Source organism: Elgaria multicarinata, chromosome 10, assembly GCF_023053635.1.
Source record: "Elgaria multicarinata webbii isolate HBS135686 ecotype San Diego chromosome 10, rElgMul1.1.pri, whole genome shotgun sequence".
Taxonomy (NCBI): Eukaryota; Metazoa; Chordata; class Lepidosauria; order Squamata; family Anguidae; genus Elgaria; species Elgaria multicarinata.
In genome coordinates this window covers 11,596,380-11,616,646 of record NC_086180.1, presented here as the reverse complement: position 1 = coordinate 11,616,646, position 20,267 = coordinate 11,596,380, and the positions used below count along the sequence as shown (strand labels likewise).

Below are 20,267 nucleotides of genomic sequence, written 5' to 3'. Positions count from 1 at the left end.
CTTCCAAGCCCATATAGTTCAATGGGACAGGGCCCCCTGCGGGTGTTTTTGTAGCGCAACTTCAACTGCACACAGCAGGACCCCCCAATATATTTCAGAAGAATCGGGTTTTCCAAGGTTTATTTTTAAGCGGGATAACAAAGGGAAGGAGCGGGAGACATGCAGGAGCCCCCAGAATGACCCACAAACTATAATGTGCTATAAATTGCTCATTTAAAGAAGCCCTGGATCTATTATTACCCAGCCCTGGCTCATGAGGCTGCCATCAGTGACCGAAGGTAAAAATGACTTTGATCAGCGATAGTGCTGCCACTCTTCTCACACAGTACTTAATTTCTACAAAGAGTATTCTGGGAGCTGAAAATGAACCATCTGCCCAATCTGAATGTCTCTTTTTTTCCTCCACTCCCATATGCACACTGAAGCTGGCTGTGGTTAGTCTAAAGATAAGCAAAGGAACTCCGTGCATGCACGATAAGCACTCCGTCTTCTTTTGTTCTTTCAAACGTCTCGGTGGCTAGAGTTATGGGATTGTAAACCCGTCATCTGCATGTTGATTCTCTAAGTCCCATCTGGAGCAATGGGATTGATACCTGAGTCATCCCTGAAGAAAGGATCCCAGCTGTAGCACAACGATAAGGGCTCCTGCTGAATTCTGACTGAAGGCCGGGAAGTAGTGTGGAAAGGTAAGCAATTGGAAACACCTTTCGATTATCCTGTTAATTTTTATTGCCAAGCTGTACATGTACTGAACGCATTTTCCTACATTCCCGCCTCCTCTCCCGTTTCCACACTGTCTGTTTTATAGATTGTAAGTTCCCTAAGGGCAGGGACCTGTCTGTGTTGTCTGCATAATTCTATGAGCCATCACTTTAGTTGATGGTGCAGTGGAGATGATGATGAATATGATGATGGAACAGGTGAAGATTATTCCTAACAGTGGAGTTCCCTAATCAAAATCCTCACTTGGTGGATAGCCCTCACCATGCCTACAAGAGCACAGATAAATGTTGAATCCAGAAAGTATCTGATTGCCTGCATTTCTCGTAAGGCTACAATCGAAAACGATCTTGTTAGGGGAAGAAAAAACCCTCACACTTTCCTTGGGGCTTGCTAGGACTGGATCATAACACGGTCATATTGTGCAAGGCGATTCAGAAGTCAATTTCACAGAGTTTCAGGGGATTGTGTAATATTATTTTTTGTTTATTACATTTCTATACAGCCTAATAGTAGGGTGACCATATGAAAAGGAGGACAGGGCTCCTGTATCTTTAACAGTTGTAGAGAAAAGGGATTTTCAGTAGGTGTCATTTGTATGCATGCAGCATCTGGTGAAATTCCCTCTTCATTGCAATAGTTAAAGCTGCAGGTGCCCTCTTCTCTTTAGTATCTGGTCAAGAGGCCAGGACTCCTGCAGCTTTAATTGTTATGATGAAGACGAAATTTCACCAGGTGGTACATGCATTCAAATGACACTTGCTGAAATTCCCTTTTCTATACACCTTTAAAGATACAGGAGCCCTGTCCTCCTTTTCATATGGTCACCCTACTAATAGCCAAAGTGCTCTGGGCAGTTCACAAATATGCAATCCTCAAATATGTCTGTTCAGAAGTCAGTCCCATTTAATTCAATTGAGCTTACTCCTGAGTAAATCGCATCAGGATTGCAGGCGAAGTGTGCGTCTCTCGATGCAATCTTACTTCGAAGTTAGCCCCATTGTATTTTGTAGGACTTACTTCTGAATAAGGCAGGATTGCACCTACCATTCTGATCCTATGCAGTGCTATGTGTGCTCCCCACCCCAGGAATTATAACCAGTATTTTCCCCAGGTTTTATAACATAGGATCAGACTTTTAACCTCACAAATCTATGCATGCCTACTTAGAAGTATGTCCCCGCAAAATCAGTGGGCCTTACTCCTAGATAGGTGGGTATATGACTGCAGCAGGTTTAGGACGAAATCCTATTTTATGCGGAGATAGAAAAGAATCCTACAATTCTCGCATTGATGGGAGTTGTAGGACTTTCCCCGCCTGTGCACAGGATTCCGCCGTAAATTTAGAATCCAAGAAAGTTCTATTTAAAGCAGACCCATTGAAATGAATGGGACTCCAATGCATTTCAATGGGTCTACTTTAAATCAGCCTTTTGTTGGATTCTACCCTAAGTACAAAACCCAGCTTTCAGACCTCGATATGCCCAACCAAACCCAATGGCATTTCCTTCTGACAGGCCACACTCTCCGAAGATCGCAGAGATCAAAAAATCGTACCGCGTTTTCTTTACCAACAGAAAAAATCTCTCGCCTTTTCGGTGGTGGCCCCCAGACTATGGAACGATCTCCCTGACAAGGCTCGCCTGGCACCAACGTTGCTATCTTTCCGGCACCAGGTTAAGACTTTCCTCTTTGCCCAGGCATATGGCGGCACATCTTAATCACCCACATGTTTACAGTTTTTAATGCTTTATGTGTGTATGTTCTGTGTTTTAGAATTTAAAATTTTGTATACTCGTTTTTATCTTAGTTTTAGAATTTCTGTAAACCGCCCAGAGAGCCCTGGCTATGGGGGCGGTATATAAGTGTAATAAATAAATAAATAAATAAAATACGCACTGGGCGACACTTTCCACGCCCGTCTATACAGCCACGTGGACTAGCGACTTATTCAAACCGAACTGGACGGCGCCTCGCTTCGGATCGGGAACGCGACCAGTCCGGGGAGGTCCGCCGCCTCGTCTGGAGGGATGCGGCGGAAAGGAGCGTAAATTCCGTCCCCCGCCCCTTTCCCCAGGCGATCCGGGGCGCGCGCGTGTGAGCCGCGGAGGGCGGGCCGGTGGCAAGGGGCTTCTGGGTCGCCTCCGGAGGACGCGGGAGGCTTCGGGTGCCGCCCAGATCCGCCCCCTTCGCCCGATGCTCAAAACGCCACGGGGGCGGGCGGAGCGCGCCAGAGCCGAGCGCTTGGCTGTCGCCGTCTGGTCGCCGAAACGCGCGGCGGCGGCGGCGGCAGCAGCAGCAGCAAGAGCGCCGCGCCGTCCAAGCTGTGCCGCCTCCCGCCCAGGCGAAAGCAGGCAGGCAGGGAAAGGAGGCTGCTAGGAAGTCGATCCCAGGCCATGGAGCACGTGGAGCCGGGAGCGACGGGGAGCGCTGGATCGCGTTGGGGCTGCGCGCCCGCCGGGGGAAACTTCGGGGAGCCCTACCCAGCGGGCGCCCGCCGCTCAGGCACTTCGCTTCCGTGGGGCGCCTTGCCCTAATCCGGTGAGTGCTTCGAAAGAGAGCGAGAAGTTGGGAGCGGGGGTGGGGGGCGTGTTTGTTTTTGCTGGGGGCGGGAGCGAGAAGGGGAAGACGTCTACAGGTTGGTCGCAAAGCCGGTTGAAAAGTGGTGGTCCTGGGTTCAGGAGAGCTCGCGCGCATCCGTCTTGCGTTCTGAAGTTCTAAAAGCCCGGCGCACACGCCTGGAGGGATCGCAACACACCCCTTTCCCTCCGCTCCCAGGACGTAGCTAGACCTAAGGTTTATCCCAGGATTGTCCTGGGGTCAAACCTGTTCATCTAAGTGCCACACAGGGCATCCAGTGCTCAGGCAGGGACGAACCCGGGATGATCCTGGGATAAACCTTAGGTCTAGCTAAATCCCCAGATGCCTCATGTGTTGGGGCTGCTGCCGTCCCTCCCTAAGCCTAATAAGCGCTCTGGACATGCACCGAGGCTCCTCTGTTTCTGGAGGCTTTGCACTGACATCAAGCCTGGGGAAGGGTGGGGGTGGGGGTATTTGATTTCAATTCATTCCAAGCGTTTGCAGCCAAGGTTGGCACGTTTCAAAAACAACTTTCCTTGGCCATCTCTCTCTCTCTCTCTCTCTCTCTCTCTCTCTCTCTCTCGAGAGAGAGAGAGAGAGAGAGAGAGAGAGAGTTGAAACTTGATGAACCAACAGTAAAATCAGCAACAGATGAAAGAACCACATAAAATAAAAATAAACACCAGGAACAACCTGAGACTGGGTTTTCGGTGGTGCGATCAAGACTGCATTGGCTGCTCTTGTTGGGGATGGTGGGAATTGTAGTCCAACACTTCTGGAGGGCACCAGGTTGCGGAAGGCTGGCTAACAGCCAGGTAAGCATAGGCGGCTACATCGCCTGTTTCCTTACTTGTGAGTAGCCCCCTGCCCCACTCAGAACAGCAGGGATTGTTCCTAAGTCCAACAATGCTGATAGGAGGACAGCCTTTGCGTTCCAATGGTTTCCCTTAAATGTACTCCTGGAGGACGGGGCGGGCGGGTGTGTTTGTAATGGAAATGTAAGGAGTGGTTTTTGCTTAAACTTTGTTCAAAAGAACGGTTCGGAAAATAAATCTGCCCATATTGGGACTGGTCTCAGGACAGGGAAAAAATGCTGGGTGCTTGAATGATGCTGAGGAATGAATTGGGGATCTTTCAATTCCGCCTAGAAAAGAAGAGGAAGACTCATTGCAAGGCTCTGATCCATAATATGGTTAAGGCTTAGCGCTTACCTTCTCTCTCTCTTTTTAGTACACCCCCCCAACCCCCAACTAAGTCTACTCTGGAAGATACTTTCAATGAGATCTCAGAGATAACTCTGCTTGCTATACAGACTTGAGTTTAAATGAGACATAAAAAAACCATTTTAACATTTGGCCATCAACTTAAGGAGCTGGTTTGAATACTCATACAGGATTCTATATAAAGAGTTGGTGTATTCATCCTTCTCCATCCAAGTGCTCTCTCAAGATGTCTTGGGTGACAACTCCTATCATCCATGCTGGCTGGGGATGATGAGGGTTGTAATCCAACCTAACTAGAGGGCACCAGGTTGAGGAAAACTGAATCAGTACTCCTTCACACAGCACATAGTTAAACTATGGAATTCGCTTTCACAAAATGTGATGGCCATCCATTTGGAGAAGGTTGGCAAAGGCTACTAGTGTTGATGGCTGTGTGCTATTGCTAGTATAGCAGGTAGTATGTCTTATGTATGTTAGTTGCTGGGGAACATGGGTGGGGGGGTGCTGTTGCACCATGTCAGAGAATGATAGAATACTAGAGTTGGAAGGGGCCTCTAAGGCCATCGAGTCCAACCCCCTGCTCAGTGCAGGAATCCACCTTAAAGCATACCTGACAGATGGCTGTCCAGCTGTCCTGGGTTCCTGGTCAACAGCCGGTTGGCCACTGTGTGAACAGAATGCTGGACTAGATGGACCTTTGGTCTGATCCAGCATGGTGCTTCTTATATTCTTAAAACAAAACCTTTGCCCCTGGCAAAGCAATCCTGCTGCCTAATTTACTCAGAGCAGAGGTAAGTCTCATGGTGTATGGTTGGACATTTGTAAATGTGTACGGGGTTCCTTCTTTCTGGGACAAGAGCAGAAGCCTGTCTTGGGAAAGGAGGTGCTAAAAACCTGGCTGCAAAGATCACCGGCTGATGACATGCTCGATCCTTCTTAAAATCACATTTACTCTGGCCAAGTGATTGCTGTACCTTAATTCCCCTTAGCTACTGCCAGCCGCCATTGCATATTATTACAGTATCATAGGTGGGTCTTCACAGAGCAGTATAAGAAAGGAGACAGGTCTCTGCCCCTAAGGAGTTTACAAACACAATTTCCATAGTATAGGAGGCAAAAATAAACAAACAAAATGGTGAGTGGGAAAGAAGGAAGAGGCCAGGGTAGAAAGGGACAATATTGTATAACAGAATGAATATTCTTATAGTATCCACAAACAAATCAAGTGAACACCCAAAGGGACCACTTTACAGCCTAAAGGGTATGAAATGCCCCCCTTTTAAAAGATGGACCTCTCAAATCCAAAAGGACAAGTAGACCTGTATTCTTGAGATGATCATCTTTCAATGATCCAGCTCGGTTTTGTTTTCCTCAGCTACATACTTAAAATCCTACTGACTGAAGAGGGTTGAAAATTAAGAAGAATCCGTATTAGGTGGTGTGAAAGCCTTGATGAACCAATTTCAATGAGCCGTGGAGTGTATGAGTTTTTGAGTGGTTGTTGAAGGAATAAGATTGGAGTGGAGGATGCTTATAACAGTTTGTGCCACAATATTCGGGGGAAACAGCTTGTGTAGATGTATCTTGGCTTCTGTGAGGTTCTGTGGTCCCTATTCTCTATCCAACAAATATTTGGTTTAGCATTCAAATAGCCAATGAACTAACTAGTTGGTTTTGCTGAACATTGAATTTTGAGTCTTTGAGAACTCTCTAACTGCCGTTTTGGGGGAAAAAAAGTCAGGATTTCAAATTCCTAAGCATTCCTTCGTAAAAGGAGCCACACACATTTCATTTTGGTTCCAGACACAAGCTCTATTCTAAATAATATATATTTTCCTTTATGTGTAGTTAGAGTTGCTCTCTGCATACCTGAGAGATGTCACTGATGTCCTCATTTGCTTGCTCTGCATAACCTGAAAATCTGCAGGTAAATCTGTGCATAGGAATGCAGCCTAAATCCACGAGATGATGGCTGGAATCCTAAATGTAGTTCTTAAGATGGAAATTCTGTTGGACACTGACATAGACTTGCACTAACAGCAAGAGGTTTTATCTTATATCCAAATATCAAATATGGAGATTAAACAAATTCCTTTCTTTTCTAGCTGGTGCTCTTAATTACACTTTTGTGGTAATTCTGAAATGCACTTGTGCTGTTAAACTCCCTAGTAGAATTGTAGAAGTATAGCTTCCAAATTGCGGAGGTATTGGTTCCTCTCTATTCGCCCCTGGTTAGGCCTCATCTTGAGTATTGCGTCCAGTTCTGGGCACCACAATTCAAGAAGGATGCAGACAAGCTGGAGGGTGTTCAGAGGAGGGCAACGAGGATGATCAGGGGTCTGGAAACAAAGCCCTATGAGGAGAGACTGAAAGAACTGGGCATGTTTAGTCTGGAGAAGAGAAGATTGAGGGGAGACGTGATAGCACTCTTCAATTATTTAAAAAGTTGTCACACAGAGGACAGCCAGGATCTCTTCTTGATCATCCCAGAGTGCAGGACACGGAATAATGGGCTCAAGTTACAGGAAGCCAGATTCTGGCTGGACATCAGGAAAAACTTCCTAATTGGTAGAGCAGTATGACAATGGAACCAATGACTTAGGGAGATTGTGGGCTCTCCCACACTAGAGGCGTTCAAGAGGCAGCTGGACAACCATCTGTCAGGGATGCTTTAGGTGGATTCCTGCATTGAGCAGGGGGTTGGACTCGATGGCCTTATAGGCTCCTTCCAACTCTACTATTCTATGATTCTATGTACTATCAAACTAAACCATAGTGCTGTAATGTAACTAAAGATAATCTTGTCTACCTGCCTGCTAGGAAATGGGATCCCATCTGCTAAAAGCAACAAAGTGTCTTGTGGCACCTTAAAGATGAACAGATTCGTTCTGGCATAAGATTTCATGGACTGTAGCCCACTTCATCAGATGCATGAAGTATTATGGAGAGTTTCAGGTGCATAAACAGTACAGTCGCCTTGAGTTCTGTGAAGCTTTGATGGTATTAGTATGTTTAAGATTTCAGCCATCTCAAAATCAACAAACACTTTTTTTTAAAAAAAAATCTGCGTGTTTGATCTGAGCATCAGATTGCCTTTTATCTCAGCTTTTCATCTTTGCTGAACATTTCTTTGAGTCTAAAAGGATTGGCATTTATCAAAGAAATGTGCAAAAAAAACAACACCCACGTTTTAAAAGGTGTTTCAACTCGGGGAGGAAAGTGAAAAAGAGGTTACTAAGATATTGCTGTCTTTTATTTTTTTGTAAGAAGACCTTGCAATTTCAAAGCTAGTTAAACTGCAGTTTTGGGGCTTAATGTCATGTGTTTTCAGGATTACACAGTGGAGGCTGGTGCCTCCGATGTCAGCAGGGCAGTGAATTTCCTCTGAGTTTTAGTCAGAACCAGTCAGAATTTCAAAAGAGCTATCTGAGGTGCGAAGCTTACATCTAAGTTCTTTGAGGTTTGGTGTTGTAAACAGGACTGGATGAGCCATTTGTCTGGTTGTTGTTTTGCATGACAAAATATGCAAATCTCTGTACAAATGAAATGGAAAACCTGAGATTTAAAGAAACTCAAAGATGCAAAATTGAAACTTTCATCCATCCCTAGTTGTGGGTGTGGCTGAAAAATAACCTTTGCATACCCTATGCATGTATATTTAATGCTGATTTATAGTTCTCCTTATCTCAGTGAATTTTTGCAGGTAAAGATTTTTACTCTCTTGTGGTAAGATGATATGACAAGGGGCTTTGAGACAGGGGCTTTTATTACAGGAGTAGGCAACCCAGAGCCTTCAATGACATTTTGGACTACTCCCACAGTCCCTGTCCATTGCCCACACTGGCTGGGGGCTTATAGAAGTTGTAGTCAAAACATCTGGAGGAGTACCAGGTTGTCATAAGAACATAAAAACATAAGATGTGCCATGCTGGATCAGACCAAGGATCTATCTAGTCCAGCACTCTGTTCATACTGTGGCCAACCAGCTGTCGACCAGGGACTGACAAAGCAGGACATGGTGCAACAGCACCCTCCCACCCATGTTCCCCAGCAACTGGTGCACACAGGCTTACTGCCTCGAATACTGGAGGTAGCACATAACCATCAGGCTACTAGCCATTGATAGCCTTTGCCTCTAGGAATTGATCCAACCCCCTTTTAAAGCCATCCAAATTGGTGGGCATCACTACATCTTGTGGTAGTGAGTTCCATAATTTCACTGTTGTTGTTGTTATTATTATTACTATTATTTACATTTGTATACCACCCCATAGCCAATGCTCTCTGGGTGGTTATGTGTTGTGTGAAGAAGTCCTTCCTTTTATTTGTCCTGGATCTCCCACCAATCAGCTTCCTGGGATGACCCCATCGGGTTCTAGTATTTTGAGAGAGGGAGAAAAATGTCTCCCTGTCCACATTCTCCGTACCATGCATCATTTTGTCCACTCCATCTATTTTATATATAATTGATTGTAACTCTCTGTTACTGTGTACATGTACTATACAAGGTACGGTAATGCAGCTATGTGTTATTGTGTCAATTTCTCCCTCGTTCCTAAGTGGTTACTCGATTCAGCAGATTCATACTTCTTAATGATCCTTGCCATGTTGCACTTGGGCTGTTGCTCATATTCTGTATTGGAGATCAACAACTGGTGGCACGTGGGTTTAAACTGCCACACACACACACAGTCACACACACACACCATTGTCAGCCCAGAGGAAGGCAAAGAAGGCTTTGTTCAGAAAGCATCACCTGTGGTCATGTTTGGACTTCTCAGCAGTTACTTTGAGGAGCCCCGGCTTTCTACTCCATTTCCAAAATGAATCTAGTTTGCCAGAAAGGTAGTCGCTGACCAGGGTCCTGAATGCTGAAATACATCCCGGTACTGCTGGAGAACGAAGGACTGATTTGAACATGCTTGTAAAGGTAGCCCGAGGGTGTGTACCCAGCTTCCATCCCTGTCGCCGCTGCCTCTGGGAGAGGACACCAGAATCCTGGCACAGTAGCCCTGGATTTAGCACTGACCCAGTAGCAAGAAGATAGCAGCACAAGCAACTGAGGTAGAAGGAGTTTATTTACAAGTAAGGGTAAGGGTTTTGGGGAAGAACGAAAAGTAAAACAACCATGTAAGCATGCATAACATAGGAAACCCAGTAACCTTAAAACAATAAAACATAGCTAGATTCTCTACTTACTGCAAAGGAGAGCCAGTGTAGGTGTAGTGGGAGAGCCAGTATGGTGTAGTGGCTAAGGTGTTGGACTAGGAGTCGGGAGATCTGGGTTCTAGTCCCCACTCGGCCATGGAAACCCACTGGGTGACTTGGGCCAGTCACAGACTCTCAGCGCAGCCTACCTCGCAGGCTTGTTGTTGTGAGGATAAAATGGAGAGGAGGAGGATTATGTATGCCACCTTGGGTTCCTTGGAGGAAAAAAGGTGGGAAATAAATAAATAAACTAATAAATAGGGCCTTGTAGTCTGAGCCACCCACGGACACCCCCATCCAAACCATATGGAAAGACTTAAAGACTTTGTTAAGACTTGAAAGAATGTATTCTCCCTTATGAGCCTGCCTGTGCTTTGAGATCTTCTGGAGTAGCCCTTCTTTCAGTCCCGCCATCTTCACAGGCATGCTTGGTGGGAACATGGGAGAGGGCCTTCTCGGTGGCTGCTCCAGTGCTTTGGAACTCTCTTCCCGGGGAAGCTAGGCTGGCTCCCTCCTTGATGGGCTTTCGGAAGCAGGCTAAAACTTTTTTGTTCCAGCAGGCCTTTGGAGAATAATCTGGCCCTCCATCTATGTTAATGTCTTATAATTTTGTTGTGTATTTTAAACGTTTATGTCCCCCCCCCCCAATATATGTTTTAAACTTTGTAAGGCCACCTTGAGGCCCAGCATTGGGCAAAAGGCGGGATACAAATAAATATAATAATAATAATAATAATAATAATAATAATAATAATAATGACAAGACAAAGACTGGGGGGTGGGGTGGGGTGGAGGGGAGTCCTCTAAACTTTATACCCTCCAAGTTCTCATGTCCTTTCATTTCCCCCCTCCCTCTGGAATAGCCCCAGAGACCTGGATTCACACCTCTCTTCCTGCCACCCCTGCTGGTATATGGCCTTGAGGCCAGACAAGGGAACTCAGCTCTGTTTCCAAGGTCTCTCCTCTCTTTCTGCCTCCCTCCCCAGGTATCCTGATGTTGAATCTTCAGGCCGGCACCCTCCTTCTACTATATCTTAAAAGTGACATGCTAAAAGCTACATTTTAAACATGTCATGCTAAAACTACCCCAATTGTTTAACCCCTTCCTTGTTACTAGTATACGTGTAGTCTCTGTGAGGTCCACTCCTTCAGAGTGCCACCCTTGAAATGCCTCTCAGATGAGCTGCCACTTTTGGTTCTGGCCTAATCTACACCAGGCAGGATATTGCACTATGAAAGCGGGATATAAAAGGCAGGAGCCACACCAAGCAGGATGTAGTGGTATGAAAGTGGTATACGATATGTGTCAATGGGCCCCAACAGTTGTCAGTGCACTTCAATATCGCTATAAAGCAGTAGTGTGGCTCCTGCGTTTTATATACTGCTTTCATACCACTTTCATAGTGGAATATCCTGCTTGGTGTAGATCAGCCCTAGGTTCCAGTCCTAAAATGTGCATGCTCTCAGGTCTGTGGCACTGACAAAGTTATGGAGGTGTTTGCCTTTGTGTGGCTTATGATGCCAGCATGTGCACACTTACCGAACGTGGAGCTGTCATCCAGATTCCATTTAAGTTCCTGTCAACCCCACCTATCCATCCACCCAATTTCTTTTGAGGGATTTAGGACTTCTGGTTTTAAATCTGAGTTCATTTTTAAAACTGCAGTATACAGTAAGATTGATAGTGCAGCAATCTTCATCTAAGTATAGCCACGTGAAGGTGCGGGGATATGGATTCACATTCTCTCATCATACACACAGAACTGTTAGATTTTGAAAAAAAAAAGACAAATGCATAGAAACTAAACATATTCTCTTCGTGTCCCTTAGATAGGAGCATGGCGGATTTGATTTAAATCAACTTGATTTAAATCGCAATTCAGAAAGTCTCGATTTAATCATGTGCACTCTATTCATTGAATTTTTTTTTAAACTTAGCACTTAAGAGGTAAGGGGTTGATTCCGTGTACATAGATTTGCAAAGGAACAATGGGATTGTGATCTCTGCAGACACAAATTCACAGTTTTGGGAACTGTAAAACCAAGCATCTGTGATAATATCTTCTAGATAGAAAAAAATGCCCAATAATCTTACAGAAACCTCTGGAAGAGCATGACATTGTGAATGGATTAATGGAATTCATTTACCGAAAAATTTAAACATGGCATACAGCCTCCTGCTACGTAATTAAAAACTAATCCTTATTTCATGATGAATAACCTTTGGACTATGATGTATCTTAAATAGAAAACTATCTTTAGATGGATTTTTCCTCAAAAAGCATTTTATTAAAAAAATCTGATTTAAATAAAAAAAATCCATTTTTTTTATTTAAATCAGATTTTTGATTTAAATCTGATTTTATCTGATTTTTTAATTTTTTTAAAAAAATAATTGATTTTTATCCGCTCTGCCATACACCCAGAACTAGATTTGGGGGGGGGGGGAAGACAAGTACATGGGAACTAAGCATATTTTCTTCTTGTCCCTTAGCTAGAAGTGTATGGATTGTGTTTAATCTGTTCTCCCTATGTCGCGGCTGGTCAGGCCTCTTTCATTTCATCATCCGTTCATTTAGGGACTCAGATCTCCCCTCTGGTGCTCCATTCAGAGATGTGTTGCCTTCCCCGTTCCTTGGTCACAAAACCCCTTCCAGTAAGTTTACCCTAGAGAAAAACCACAGAAAAAACCCCTATTCATTGCTTTGAGGGATCATGTGACTGATGGATGATGTCCCAAACTGGCTTAAATATGGTGTTTCAGGCAGGGCACTCACATTCAGGGCTGTCTTGGACAGCCCCAGTTTACACGAATCGCCAATGAGAAGTAAAACGTAATTCTATTGCTTCAATTCAGGGGTGGCGGGGGGCAAAAGGGGTGGCTGGTGGATAGCATGTGGTCTGCCAGGTCATTTCTGGCAAACGACCAGACCATCCTACATCTGGCACATGGGTGGCACTGCCCAGGGTTTCCATACTAATACTAGTACTATCAAGGGAATCCCTTCTTTTTCTCCTATCTCTGATGAGAGAGCAGAGATACGGAAGTGTTCCTCTTGGTAGCATTAGCAGGAGACTCCCAGGCTTGGTGTGTATGTGTGTACATGCACACATTTGTGTATGTGATCTCCTGATCCCCCCAGGACCAGCCAATGTGCCCCTTGGGGCCAAAAAAGTTGCACATCTCTGCTTTACTTGATTGCATATGGCAGTCTGTGTAACAGTGATGCCCGAAATACGTCCTCTGCCGAAACCTATATTTCTTTGAGATCTCATTGTGCTCTGAATTGCTGGGTTGGGAATTCTTAGCTCAGTAAACCGTCTCTTGCAAGGCTTTCTGTTCCAACTGCTAATTACCTGGCATAGGACTATTAAAAGAAAAGAAAAAAGTTTGCAGGCTGCCAAGCCTTGAATCATTTTTGGGGAGATCCACCCCAGGCAAGGTTAGGCGAGCAGCACTGATAACAGGCATTGTATTATGAATTGCCTGCCTTGATATAAGGCTCCTCATTGTGAAAGTGCACGGGCTTTGATCTGTATCTTCTTCCTGCTACAGCCAGCCAACTGTCTGTCTGCTGGTGGGAACATCTCCATGGGGTGCTTGTGTGTGTGTGTTGAGGGGAGGTGACCAGGAGAATTCAGGTTATCTTCTACAGGGCAGCACAGACTGTTACTTACTTGTTTTCCTTTGCTTCCTTTCTTGTCTCTATATTTGCATAACCATGGTTACAAGTGAGCAACATCTTAGACAAGCCCCATCTTGGTGTGTGCGTTTTCTTACATTCCCATTTTACCCGCTGATATTGAAATGCAGGCTTTTGGAAGCTTCCTACAGTAGGGATCAATACATTGGGCCCTTGTGGAAGAGTATCAGTGACTCCCTAATTTAGGGGCGGGTGAAGTCACCTGTGTCCACCCCGCCACCGTCAGCTGCGTGGGCTTCTTCTGTGGCTCTGTTAGGATTGCACTCGAGGAAGCCTCCTCAGATGAAGAGGAGGCAAACTTACAAGTAGTAGAGGGTGTCTCCTCCCCCACAGCCAGACCAGAGACCGGTGCACAGTTGGAAGGGAGTCGTGCAATGGAGGAGGATGCAGGCCCCGTGGAGGAGCCACGAGTCAGTCAGTCACTCCCTCTGCCTGCCTCTCCTGAGGCTGAGTCAGAGACGGAGGTGGTTCGACCACCCAGCCCCCGCGAAAGGAGACGTAGGAAAAGGGCAGAACAAAGGCAGGGGATCAGGCGAAGTACGCGCCTGCAGAACAGGCACGGAGAAAACGCTGAGCTGTAGTAAGGGGAATGAGGCACAGCTGGGAGCTGGGTGGGGTCATGCTGGCAGGGCTTGAAAAGGGGAAATCTGACCGCTGGTCCACTGTAGCAAACACCTTTCGTTCCTCCGGTTGCTACTGTGCCCCACGCCTTACCGTTTGTCTGTGACTTTGGTTTCCTGACCTGGACTGGCTTGATTGACTCTGCTTGAACGTTTATCCCTGGCATTTTGGACGACTGACTTGGCTCTTGATATCGGACTGGACTTGACCTTCGCTTGCTCTTGGCTCCTTGGCCCCAGCACCCTCTGTTTGGTTCTTCGACCCGGATCGGTAGGCTTGCACTTCAGAACTTGTCTCTGACTAGAACTATTGGACTTTACTTAAAGGACTGTGTTTTTCTTAGACTGCAGCAGTTCCCTCCTGCATTCTTGGCCAGAGATTTATGGCTGGGTAATTGGCAATAAAACACTAAAGCAATAAAGCATTCAGCAGAACGCCTTGACTCGTGGCTGGTCATTGAAAGGCTCGGCTCGGCCTGGCCTGACGAGCATCTGCCCCCGTGCCAAAATTGGGTACTTGCCCCCAGTGTGTCAATGGGGCCTTTGCAGCCACCATCAATGCAATGGGGAAAATTGCGCACTTCCCCTGCCATAAAGGCTCCATTGAGGCCATGGGGGGAAGTGCGAAATTCCCGTAGCGGGAGCAGATGGCTGCTGAGTGCTCTCCAGGGCTTCACAAGAGCTCTAGTACAGGTCCGTACTTGTGCTTCAGGTGCCCAACTAGGTCCAGGGGAAAGGATGTGGGGGAGTCCGTTGGACCCTTGGACTCAAGCCGGGCGTTTATGACATCCCCGCTTCCGATCTCATCTTGAGACACAAGTGGTGCGAGGAGGGAATCTTTTCTCGCTGGAAGATCACATTGGGGAAGGAGGTGGCCCTTGAGATGGGTGAACGAGCAGCGTTTGTGCAAATGGCAGATCGAGCAGTGATCAAATGGGAGATTTGCCCAAATCTCCCCAAATTCATGCAAATTTCCTAATTTCCTCCATAGATTAAAGTGGCCCCGATTCAGCCTACTGAGGAAATTTGTGTGAATTTGAAATCAGGTGAAAACAAGCTTGTGTTTTACAGTTTGCAAACATTATTGGCAGACAAGGGCCCCAGCTCGGGTTCTTGTTCATGGCTTGGAACGAGGCCTGCTTGCGTGTTTTGTGAGCAAACATGAAGTTTTCCTACATCCCTAGTTGGCCCAACCCCTCCTCAAAGTGTTCCTCCTGGCGTAGTTGGCTCCAGGGTTGAAGAGTTGCGGTTCAGGGGCCATGAAGTAAGCACCAGCAGCCTTGCTGCTGGGAAAATGCAATGGCTTAGATGTTCCATCATTCCAGGGCATTATGGGTAAAAAGAATGGCCACTGCCACAACAGCATGGTGCCCACCCACCGTGGCAGCCATGTTTTTGTGGTATGGACCATTTGTTTCCTCTGAAAACCCCAGGGTCCCCAACCCTTGTGGGGGAGTGGGAATATTTGAAAGTAGAGTGTTGTAGGCTGCCTCAGGAAATGGCGTCCATGGGATGGGTTTGCTCAGTCATAAATGGCTGCCATGGTGGGCATGGCTGGTCCCAATACTGTCATTTCCCAGAAGGCAAACTGGTAAGATTAAAAGACAAATAGCTTACCCAAGAACAAGGCAGAGGTGGGGTCTGGGGCCAAAACACACACTCACGCTTATGGACCTAAATAGAAATGGTGCTGTAGGGCGCAGACTTTGCTTCGCACCATGGCACCCTCCCAGTTAGTATATACTTGTTCAAAGAGCTTTAGAATTAAAATTGGGATGGCCGGGGAGCCTGGTGGGTGCCAGGAGAGGCACCATATTGGAGACCACAGTCCCAGAGTGATGGAACTTCTAGGGTTTTGCCTTTTGGGGTGAGTAAAATGGAGGACACAACTGGGGTCTTAGTTGGAAAAGTATTTGGGGGGCAGATTGCCCTCCTGAATGGACTTCCACAGGCCAGAAGGTATCAGTGGGTGTGGTCATGGCCACTGATTTCATCACCCCAGCCTGTCCATTTTAGCCTCTCTCCATGCTGTGGGAAGCATGGAGTTGAATGCCTATTCCAGGATATAGAAAGGGACTCATGATGGTGCTGGCTGGGTTTCCCACCACCCATAGCCCTGCTGTTATCTCCAATCAGAAGTTGGTAATAACAGTCTGGAGTCCTGCTATGGGGTATTCCCCACTCCATTTGGCCCCATGCGCTAGATTGGGTACTCTGGCAGCCCATATTAGGCTAGTGGGCCATGGTAGCTCTGATCTAATTTTTTACAGAGTATAGTGTCGGAAAGATGCAGGAAAGAGCAGCCCAAAAGATCAGAATACTGGAGCAGTTCCTAGAAAACCCAGTTCGTTTTTGACTCGACGGAGTAATGTAGCATACATAAGTTGATTTGCATTTGCAAGCTGAGCTGCAGGCTTTCCCTCAAATTCTGGGGAACTCTTTCATGCTTTTTCTTTCCTGCAGGTTCTGCAAAGTGCGTGAATGTCTGAGAAATATCGACAAATTGCGAAACCTGCAAAAAAGAAAAAGCCCCAAATGCCCAGAAAACACACGAACTGGCTTGATTGACTGCAGATGGAGTCAGCAGGAACCAGAACGAAGTCCGGGGTGGGGTGGTGGTGGTAATGCCGAATTTCGGCAAACTGATCAAGCTCCAGCCCACAAATGGATTTTTCCGACATCCGTAGCAGTTCCCTTATGAGAAGTGGTTACAGTATTTAAATTTTTGTTTTGCTTTTTAGTTTATATTTGGTCTAAACTAAATGGCGTTTGAAGGGGACAGCAATAGAAGGCTTTAAAATGTTTCTAGATGGCTTCGAAGGGGACTAATGGAATAATGTATTAATGGAGAATAACACTGTTGATGGCTGCAAATGTCAGCTGTATGATGCCTTTACACTGCCTCCCAGATCTAAATCAGCATGCCTCTGAAGACTAGTTGTTGTGGAACAACAGCACGAGAGCAGAGATGTGTGAAGATTTTGTTCAATTTGGTTTTCTGATAACAACTTCATTTATTTTTATTTATTTGAAACATTTCTTGGCCACCTTTCGGAATAGAAGTCCTCACAAGGCGGCTTTCAACAATAAAATACATAAAAACAGTTAAAAATCTTAAAAACAACGAGGAACATAATCACAATAAAATAGCAATTAAGAGCAATAAAAACCAACAATAAAACCAGCAAGAACTATAGCAGCTATAACAGTTCTCATTATGGGAGGGCCACAGTAAAATGAAATGTTTTCAAGGCCTTCTTAAAAGCCTACAAGGATAGTGCATGGTGGACGTTCCACGGCAGTTTGTTCCATAGGTGAGGGGCCACTGCTGATAAGGACCTCTCCCATGAATTCACCCACCTAACTGTGCTCATGGGAGGGCAAATGAGAAGGGCCTTTTTATGATCTTAAACTGTGGGCAGGCTAGTTGGGACAGAAAGTGAGATTTAAGTACATTTCAACATGGGAGAATGTGAAACTGACAGATTTGTCCATCCAAGTCCAAGGCTTTGAGCTGTTTAACGTCTGATTTTGAACCCTTGTGTATTGTTGTGATCCATCCAGGGAGCGTCAGCTGTTGGGTGGTATAGAAATGTAATAAATTTGTACAAACATATTCATTCAGCCATCTTTTGGGTGCTGAGTGTCTTTCGTTTTTGACAAGCTCCTCATCTCTAACAGGTGCAGCATGTGGTGGTAAGAGGACCATATCTTTCTCAGTAGAACATAGCTTCAGTTGATGACTCATCCCAGGAACTCAGAGTCCATTTCTTCTGTGTGAACCTACCCGTGCACTCCGCTTGTCAGGAGAGGCCCTGTTATGTGTCTTGCTTGCCATGTGAGGTGAGGGATGCTGGATTGGGCCTTCTTTTTAGCAGTGCCCAGTCTGTGAAGTTCTAGTACCCTGGGAGACTTCACAATAAGTTTTTCCTTCACGTTCAGGAGACACATCTCGAGAGCTTTGTTCAAGCCTGCTTTTTTTTTTTTTCTTGACCTGTGGCTGCTGTTTGTTTTTTGTTTGTGGGTGTGCAGTTGAAGATGTTGCTGGATTTGCTGGGATTTATGAAGTGTGTGCTGTTTTTATTGTTTTTAATATTGTTTTCTCGTTTAAAACATGATTTGTATACTGCTCCGAGGGCCCTATTTAGGGCAGGAGAAGCCGGGTATAAATGACTTTATAAGCAAACTCTTGATGGGCTATGGAAGGCTCTACAATCCATGCTGGTAACTCAACTTGGGCTTGTAAAAAAGTAGCCTGTGGAAAAGTTAAGAGCCCTGGGCTAAAAGTAGCCCATCAGGGAACATTCCATCCTTCAAAAGCTGCAGTGTGTAGACATTCACTGTGACAGCTCCACGTAGAGCACATTACAGTAGTCTCGCCACATGGTTACAGAGAAAAGAATGATGGTTGCTGTCAGGTTCACACAGGATATCTAGCTCTGAAGCCTTCCCTCCAGATGGAGCTGGTGATAGGGGTTAAGCAACTGAAGCAGGAGTGTTGTCAGGCCCTTGAAAAATTCCAGGCTGAAAACACAAATTTTCTGAAAACGGGCCAAGGTTGATTTATATCTATATATGCAGATGTCAAAATAATTGCTCAGATTTCTTTAAATATCACCAGAGTCAAAAGCAGCTAATTCATTTCTCGTGCAAATCATCTCAAGTAAAGTAATTAATCGTAGAATCATAGAATAGTAGAGTTGGAAGGGGACTCTAAGATAGGGTGACCATATGAAAAGGAGGACAGGGCTCCTGTACTTTTAACAGTTGCATGGAAAAGGGAACTTCAGCAGGTGTCATTTGTATACATACACCACCTGGTGAAATACCCTCTTCATCACAACAGTTCATGCCACAGGAGCCTTGCTCTCTTCTGTATCTGATCAAGAGGGCAGGGCTCCTGCAGCTGTACTGTTGTGATGAAGAGGGAATTTCACCAGGTGCTGCATGCATACAAATGACACCTGTTGAAATTCCCTTTTCTATAGAGCTCTTAAAGATACAGGGGCCCTGTCCTCCTTTTCATAGGGTCACTCTACTCTAAGGGTTCCCCTGCTCAATGCAGGAATCCACCTCAAAGCATCCCTGACAGGTGGGTGTCCAGCTGCCTCTTAAATGTCTCTAGCGTGGGAGAGCCAACAATCTCCCTAGGTCATTGGTTCCATTGTCGTACCGCAGTAACAGTCAGGAGGTTTTTCCTGATGTTTAGCCAGAATCTGGCTTCCTGTAACTTGAGCCCATTATTCTGTGTCCTGCACTCTGGGAGGATCGAGAAGAGATCCTGGCCCTCCTCTGTGTGTCAACCTTTCAAGCACTTGAAGAGTGTTATCATGTCTAATAATTTGCACCCTGCTCCAAATATTCCTAATTGAAGTGTAATTGCCATGCAGAGAGAATTTTTTGGGGGGTGGGGGTGTTGTAACATGTGGGGAGAGGAGAGTTTACCCTTCCCTCTCGCAATTCCCCTTGAAAATTGTCTCCTGTATGGCAATTAAGCTAAGGGAAAATAAAGCTCTCTTTGAAAAATGTGGACATTCAGGGCTCTAGGGGAGAGACCCATTAGCCCAGGCCTATCAAGGCCCCTGACTTGCAGCGTGAGCTCTCCTTTGGAATGTTCTCTTTGGTGTAGCCCAAAGCACATCTGTGATGATGATGAGAATGGAGATTACAAGATGGAAGTACTAAGCCTTCCATTCTGCTGCTGTTTCCATCCATTATCTTCTTCTTTGAATTATCACAGTTTAAGGAATTCTGTACTAAAGATTATGAAGCCACAATGCTACACCACCACACCACATTGAGAGCCAGTGGTGGTGTGGTGGCTAAGGCGTTGGACTGGGAGTCGGGAGATCCAGGTTCTAGTCCCCGCTCGACCATGGAAACCCACTGGGTGACTTTGGGCCAGTCACAGACTCTCAGCCCAACCCACCTCACAGGGTTGTTGATGTGAGGATAAAATGGAGAGGATTATGTATGCCGCCGTAGCTTCCTTGGAGGAAAAAGGGTGGGATATAAATGCAATAATAAATAAATAATCAATCCATTGGACTTCACTAAGAATGAGTCTGACTTCATTAAGGGCGAACGAATCCCATTAGTATTGCCTGGCTTGTTTCGTCAAGCCGTCTGCCCCACAGTGGCCAATCAGAAGCCTCTGAAAGTCCCACAAGTAGGACAGGAGGGCAGTAGTCCTCGCCTGCTCTTGTTCCCCA

General features: G+C 45.8%; 1 protein-coding gene across 1 annotated transcript in view; it reads left to right on the top strand.

Annotated features, from left to right (window-relative positions):
* Positions 1-3,127: 3,127 nt before the first annotated feature.
* NPFFR2 (neuropeptide FF receptor 2) overlaps positions 3,128-20,267 on the top strand; it is a 38,696-nt gene continuing 21,556 nt past the window's right edge. Inside the window, exon 1 of the mRNA XM_063135207.1 lies at positions 3,128-3,261. The gene's annotated coding sequence lies outside the window, so the exon portion shown is untranslated. The remainder of the gene's footprint in view (positions 3,262-20,267) is intronic.